Source organism: Mytilus edulis, chromosome 2 (assembly GCF_963676685.1).
Source record: "Mytilus edulis chromosome 2, xbMytEdul2.2, whole genome shotgun sequence".
In the NCBI taxonomy this organism is placed as follows: domain Eukaryota; kingdom Metazoa; phylum Mollusca; class Bivalvia; order Mytilida; family Mytilidae; genus Mytilus; species Mytilus edulis.
This window is the reverse complement of record NC_092345.1, coordinates 95,443,600-95,450,515: the sequence shown is the minus strand read 5'-3', so window position 1 is coordinate 95,450,515 and position 6,916 is coordinate 95,443,600. Positions and strand designations below refer to the sequence as shown.

General features: G+C 31.6%; 1 long non-coding RNA gene across 1 annotated transcript; it reads left to right on the top strand.

Moving 5' to 3' along the window:
- Positions 1–25: 25 nt before the first annotated feature.
- Positions 26–6,200, top strand: LOC139513539 (uncharacterized). The gene is made up of 5 exons (XR_011662459.1): positions 26–49; positions 1,808–1,861; positions 4,069–4,164; positions 4,502–4,669; positions 6,059–6,200. It is a non-coding gene; the product is annotated as an uncharacterized lncRNA (long non-coding RNA).
- The last annotated feature ends 716 nt before the right edge of the window (positions 6,201–6,916 follow it).

The following is a 6,916-nucleotide window of genomic DNA, read 5'->3' as shown; positions in this document are numbered from 1 at the left end:
AATATGTGTTTCTGTCAAATTTATTGCGTGGATTTGAACCTCTTAACTGGTAAGACCAAAATAATTTAACAGAAAACACGAAACATTTTATTTTTGAAATCAGTACAAATGGTTTAACCGTCTACTTTTAAACAATGACTGTCAGGGTTAAATCTGTGGAAATACCGAAGAAAAATTAAAAAAATAACTTTTTTTTTTTTTTTTTTTTTTAACGTAATAATATCTTTATTGCATATTTGCTGTAACAATTTACTAAGTTTACAGCTTGTAACTTAGTATCCCTCATGTTAGTTTACCTAATAGTTTAGGGAAGCACTATTTGGTAAGATATAACTAATTCATAATATTAGTATCTATAGTACAATTGATTTCACAATTATATATTAAAATAAATATTGTGAATACACATACAGATCTTTGTTAAATAATTTCCTTCCCTATTTTTATACATTACTTTTCCGGAATCTTTTCCGTTATCGATTTTATCAAATGATCCGTATTCCATTGAAAGAAATTGGGCATAGTTAGTGTTGTTTCAACAAGCATGTGCGTTATCGCAATTATTGATTGTGTCTAAATATTCTTATATAAACAGGATTTAACTTATTTTATAAAATTTGGTAAGTATGCAATTTTTGTTTAAGTTTCTACTGATCTATTGTATGTCGTCGTGTATATGTATTACACAAGTAAGTCATTCATTTTAGCGTGCACAATTCACAATTTGTCTACACTAGAATAAATTGTTAAATAATCGTGATTACACATGTTTATCTTTTTTTTTTTCCCTATAATGTTTATGAATAAAACTACAATATGTACCATGTCGTTACTTATGCATGGTTGAACATTTTTACAAACATGCCAACATGCATGATTGAACTTGTGAATAAACATGAAAAAAATAACAAAAAAAAACCAGAAAAGCATTACAAATGAAAACAAAACTAATAACTCTGAGAATGCTATCATAGTAAACAATTCATAAAATTACTTCGACAAACCGCAAAATTATTTAATGACGCATACACGTTTTTAAGAGCAGCTATTATCTACTTCAAGAAGTAGCAATATTTGCCAAATTTTTATTGAAATTTGGTCTCACAAAACAATGGTTGCATATAAATATTCATAAACATTAGGAAACACAAAACAATTTATTTGAAAATAGTCAATTCCTAGATCCTGCACACACTATTGAATGATAATTCAATTTTATTTATATGACGTCTTATAACCCTATGATCATGAGTAATACTTTGAAAATATTGAATCACAATTAAATTTCCATATTCACATTTTTGAATGTCGTTTACCTGAATCATTTGCGTTGATATCTAAAATATTCCATCATTGTAGGAAAACATAAACAGCCAGTTTAGTTCAATTTTGTCAAAATAATCTAAGAATCATCGCGGATAATTTTTGAATTTCCAAGTGAACAACTTGACCTCATTGATTCCATATTCATATGTGACATTCAATTAAACTCAAGCTAGAAATTTAAAAGAAAAATAATGTTAACAATGAAAGTGAAACAAAGGTGAACCATTTCGTTGACCGATTGAATCCACTAAAAACAGATAAAAAAGATGATTCACTATTTTTCTTAACCTAAATTATTAAATCAAACAGACCTAGAATTAGGAACGCGATGGTTATAGGATATCGACATCAGTGGTCATTCAATTCAGGCCACGAATGTAATTTTTCTATAAAGTGTACTGTAGAACGTTAAATTAAACATTGCATACAATGACAGATAGAAAATTTAATTTTTAATTTACACCATTATGATATATTACAGGTTACATTTATTTCTTCGGACCGGGCTAGTTTTTCTCACCAAAAAATCTTAAAGGTATGCAAACGCCATCTAAAGTGTTATTCATTTTAAACTTAGAAACTCAACATATACACCTTAGACTCTTACCAAGAAAAACCCCTGTATAACCATAGGTCTGTTCTATATTCGTTTGGAATTTTAATCAAATATGAAGATCTTAGTATTTCTCCGCTGTATTGGATACATGTATTACATAATTTTATATGAAAGTGACCTTACAAACAACGTTATAAAGAGGAGTCTTCCACGTGCTCCACAAGACATTTTTTTTTTAAATTATATATACTTTATTGAAAACTTTCACATTTGTTAGTTTCATATAGAAGGTACCGGTACCTTATCCCGGCCTCGTTAAACATTAGATTGTATATTTAGAAAATTTGTTAGTAATTGTTAGTATTCAAAATTATAAAATATACAATATATCTGTTTTAATCGTTAACATCAATGTTATAAGCCGGGCTTCAAAGTAATTGTGAAACTACCTATTTCAGAGGTTAGTACTAAACAATTCTAAGACCTGTTCCAAACCGTTAAATACTCTTTCATTTTGCAATAGTATTAAATAAATTGACATGTCTTCGTGTTATACACGTATTTCCAATTCCAAACTTAACATCAAATTAAACGAGTTGGTTCTGCTTTGTTTTATACGATAAGATGGTCAACGTACAAATGTTTATACAAATAACTGTTCAAAAGAAGGAATACATCTTTCTTTGTAAAATATCACTCTGATTAAGAATAACACAACTCTAATGCTTGGTTTCTTGATTGTCAAGAATTCTTTTTCAACCAGCAATCGATACTCCCATGGTAAACAGTTGTGCTACTGTCCTTGCCGACTCGTAACTTTATTTGAATGAGGCTGATTCAATATAGGAGCTTCTTAGGTAGAATGAAAAGAAGTTAGCATTAACATTTTTTTTAGAGCATAGCTGAACCTAGATGAACCGCAACTTCATGTTCCGCTATACAGATGATGCCTTTCCACTAAATAATTCCAAGATTGGTGATAATCTTTATCGCATCTATCCCAACGAACTTGAAATAAAGGACATATCAGATACAATTAAATATGCCTCATAACTTGATTTACATGTAGAAATTGACAATAAGGTTCGTTTGAGAACAAAAACAAAAGAGATTATGTCAGCTTCCAAATTATGAACTTTTCATTTCTAGCAACATTTCAGTAGCAGCTGAATATGAAGTATATAACTCACAGTTGCTTCCTTATTCCAGGGCAGTTATTTCCTATTGTGTTTCTTTCTTGATAGAGGGTTGTTGCTTGCAATGGAGCTAGTAAAACAAGAGTTTCAAGTAGTAGAGTTTAAATCATCCTTTTTAAAATTTTACGGGCACCATCACGAGTTGGTTGACCGTTATTGAATATTTGTTTTATAGATGACGACGTTGTTCCAACGTAGTAACCACAAACCGGTCCTTTTTTCTCCCAAATGTGACCTACCGAATTTGACTTGCCACTGGTATTGTGTTTATGTACACATGACCAACACGGCGAATGCCGAATTTTTAGATGGATCTGTTTGTTCTTCTGGAGTACTGGAGGTATTTTGACAATTTTACCTATTAATCGATATAGGAAAATGTGGTATGAGTGCCAATTAGACAACTCTCCATCCAAGTCACAATTTATTAAAAGAAACCATTATAGGTCAAGGTACGGTCTTCAGCATGGAGCCTAGGCGTGTTGTTCGCGCATCGTTGTCAATATAATGGAATGTGATGCGACTACATGTCATACAAGTGAGAGGTTTGGCGGTATAAAACCAGGTTCAATCTACCATTTTTTTTTACATGAAAATGCCTGTAACAAGTCAGAAATATGACAGTTGTAGTCCATTTGTTTGATGTGTTTTATCTTTTGATTTTGCAATTTGATTAGAGACTATATCTTCAGTATTTTAGTATTTTTGTGATTTTACTTTTTGCTATTTTTCATTTCTCTTTAAATTATTTAGAGGTTAATAATGCTCAAGTTACACAAAAATCGAAATCTCCTGGATTTTAAATATTGGATATTTAGAAGGGAACATGTACATTGCTAAAATTTAATAAAAAATTGTGGTCACATTCACTAATATCAAGCAATCAGAATTTTATAAATAAAACTGTTCCATACATGCATGCCCCCCCCCCCCCCCTCATATTAATACAAACCTTTTAACTAAAAAATTATTTTGAATGGTTCATTTTAGATAGATCTCCTGGTGTTATTTTAAGAAGATATTGAGTAGAATTGACAAACATGCGGAAAAGTGTTTTATTGGTTTTGTTTTTTGTTCTTTTACTTTGTAAGTATATGTGTAAATTTGTTGTAAATGATGAATAAAAAGAATGAAAATACACAATTCTTCAAAAATCTAATCGAACAAATGTGCAAGTTAAGCTATAAATTTGATGAATAAAATGCAGTGTCATGGAGGCACAACTTTTTGAGATATAACTTTTATTGGAATTCAAAATCTAAATTTTCAAATGTTGCTTAATTGTTGTCAGTCAATTAAAAGTTCAGATTTTTATCTAATATTCAAATACATGCATTCATTGATTCAATAATTTCCGGAATTAACATTATTATCACCATTTTGCATCAAATTGCCATAAATGTGTATTTCACCGATGACACAGGCATTCAAATTTCAACTCGCCATCATCAGAAAGAAATGAAAACATGCAGTAAACGAATGTGTGCTAAGAGAAGGAAGAAGCATTGTGGTTGCAATGGCTGTTGCTGGGCCATAGGCTGTAAAAGAGGACGATGTAAAGGGAGGAAATGCATGTGTTCTCGATGTCCAAGTAATGATTAATAATTATTAGAAGACGTAATTGAAATCTAATACTAGTAACACGTTTGTAAATGTCTAATTACATGTTTTATGATCTTTTATATGACCATATGGAAGTAATATTTACACACAATCTCTGACAAATTTTATCGAATCCTTTGCGAACTACAGGTCCCCATTAATACCAGTGTTTATTTAAATGTTCTTGCTTCGAAAGAGAAAAGTTGTTTCGTCAAGTAGTCTGAAGCCATCAGTCGGATACACACACGGTAGATGCTGGGCATGAACTTCCTACGGAATCATGTGGAAGATCATCGAAAAAATTATCTGCTAGACATTTGTGATACTTTCATAACCATTTGGCCGTGTTGATATTTCTTTTACGGTGAATATAACTAACACGGCAGATGAAATTTAAGTAGTTGTCGACACAAAATCATTTGGAAGCGGTTCAATTGCAATATGTAGTTCATGTATGTTTTTTGATACGATTTAGTCAATAGTTGGAGAGTAAAATTATCTAAAGTTTAATGTTAAAACCTCTTTTGGAATTTCAATCGGCATGGACACAACTCTGGTAGGGTTAGAATCAAAATCCAATTTTCTGCAGTGTTCTTTATTTGAAAATATGTAAGCTTTTTGCATACGAGCTATATAAACTTCTTTTTTTAAGAATGTAATTCACAGCCTAAAAGGAGGAAAGTATCTATTGAACATTGTTTTCTAGGAAAATATTGAATCAATTCGATTCATATGCTTTTTATTGGAAAAAAATCACGGTGTTCAAAATGTAACTCAAACAACAACGAAATCAGGCATAGGCTACGAATAACAAGGATGAACAATCACAAAGTACGTCGCAGAAAAAAAATGTACTTAACGTCACTGCATTCAATGCCTTTTATTATGATTTGACTTGATTATGAAGAGAACATTTTCCAATGATCCCTGAGAACCAATTATTAACCAACTATCATAGTTATGACTTGGTATATACATTTTGGATTAAAAGTGGTAGGTTGTGCCAGGTTTGCAGGGAACCAACCTTCAAAACGATATTCGAACATCCCCCTGTAAAAACCCTAAAAACTTTGCCAGTATGGGTAAAACATCAAAGCAAATGGTATTTATTGTCCTTTACAGTTTTACTCCAGAAACAGACAAAACGAGCGTCGGGCGCAAATACAAAATTTCAATCAGGGTATCTTTGATGAGTTTAATAATTATAGAAATGAAACATATTGCACTCTTTACGTTTTAGTGCAATTATAAATACAAACGTTCCACTACAGAAAAAACGTAATGGAAAATGTACAGATGTATTATAATCACCGTTACAATAAGAAGGATAACTAATTTAAAAAAAATAACATAAAATTAATAACATTTTTTCTTGTAGAAGTGACTACCACTACAACTACTACTACAATGATGTCATCTACAACATCAGATCCTGACGTCGAAACAACTACGATGTATGATCGATGATTTGTCCTTATTGGGAACTATGTTGTAAATAAAATTGTTTTTGCTATATAAAAGATTTTATTTAAACATCATTCATCTCCGTCGTGTAGTCTGCTTAGTACCGAACGTGACCTATTCCCGATTATGACTGCTTTTGCGAGTGTGACTTCACATTGCAATCAGAGGTGTCTCGGAATTCATACATTCGTATGATGCATAGTTTTATTGTGATGTACAGTGTGTGGAAGGTGTCCGTTGTTATTCTGTGCCGGTTTACATGTTATAATTTACTATAAGGTATATCAATTATTCGTGTATTTCTTTCATTAGTGTTGTTTCGTTTATTTTTACAGTATTTCTGTCACGTAATGTTGTCTTAGCGGTATTCACAACATTGCTATATAAGCAGAAAGTTTTGCTAGCCATAACACTAGGATCACCTTCCCATAATTTCTTAACGTGTTCTGTTCAGAAGTACGGCAGTTGTTTTCAAACAGTCCGTTTCTATGAATGTTGGCGTTCATTATCACTGGACTAGTATATATTTGTTTAGGGGCCAGCTGAAGGACGCCTCCGGGTGCGGGAATTTCTCGCTACATTGAAGACCTGTTGGTGACCCTCTGCTGTTGTTTTTTATTTGGTCGGGTTGTTGTCTCTTTGACACATTCCCCATTTCCATTCTCAATTTTATGTTTGTTTTGTAGCAGTTGTGTTTCTGTTATTCCATTGTTTTCCTATTATAATTGATGTTTCCCTTGGTTTTGGTTTCTGACCGATAATTGTTCTCGCT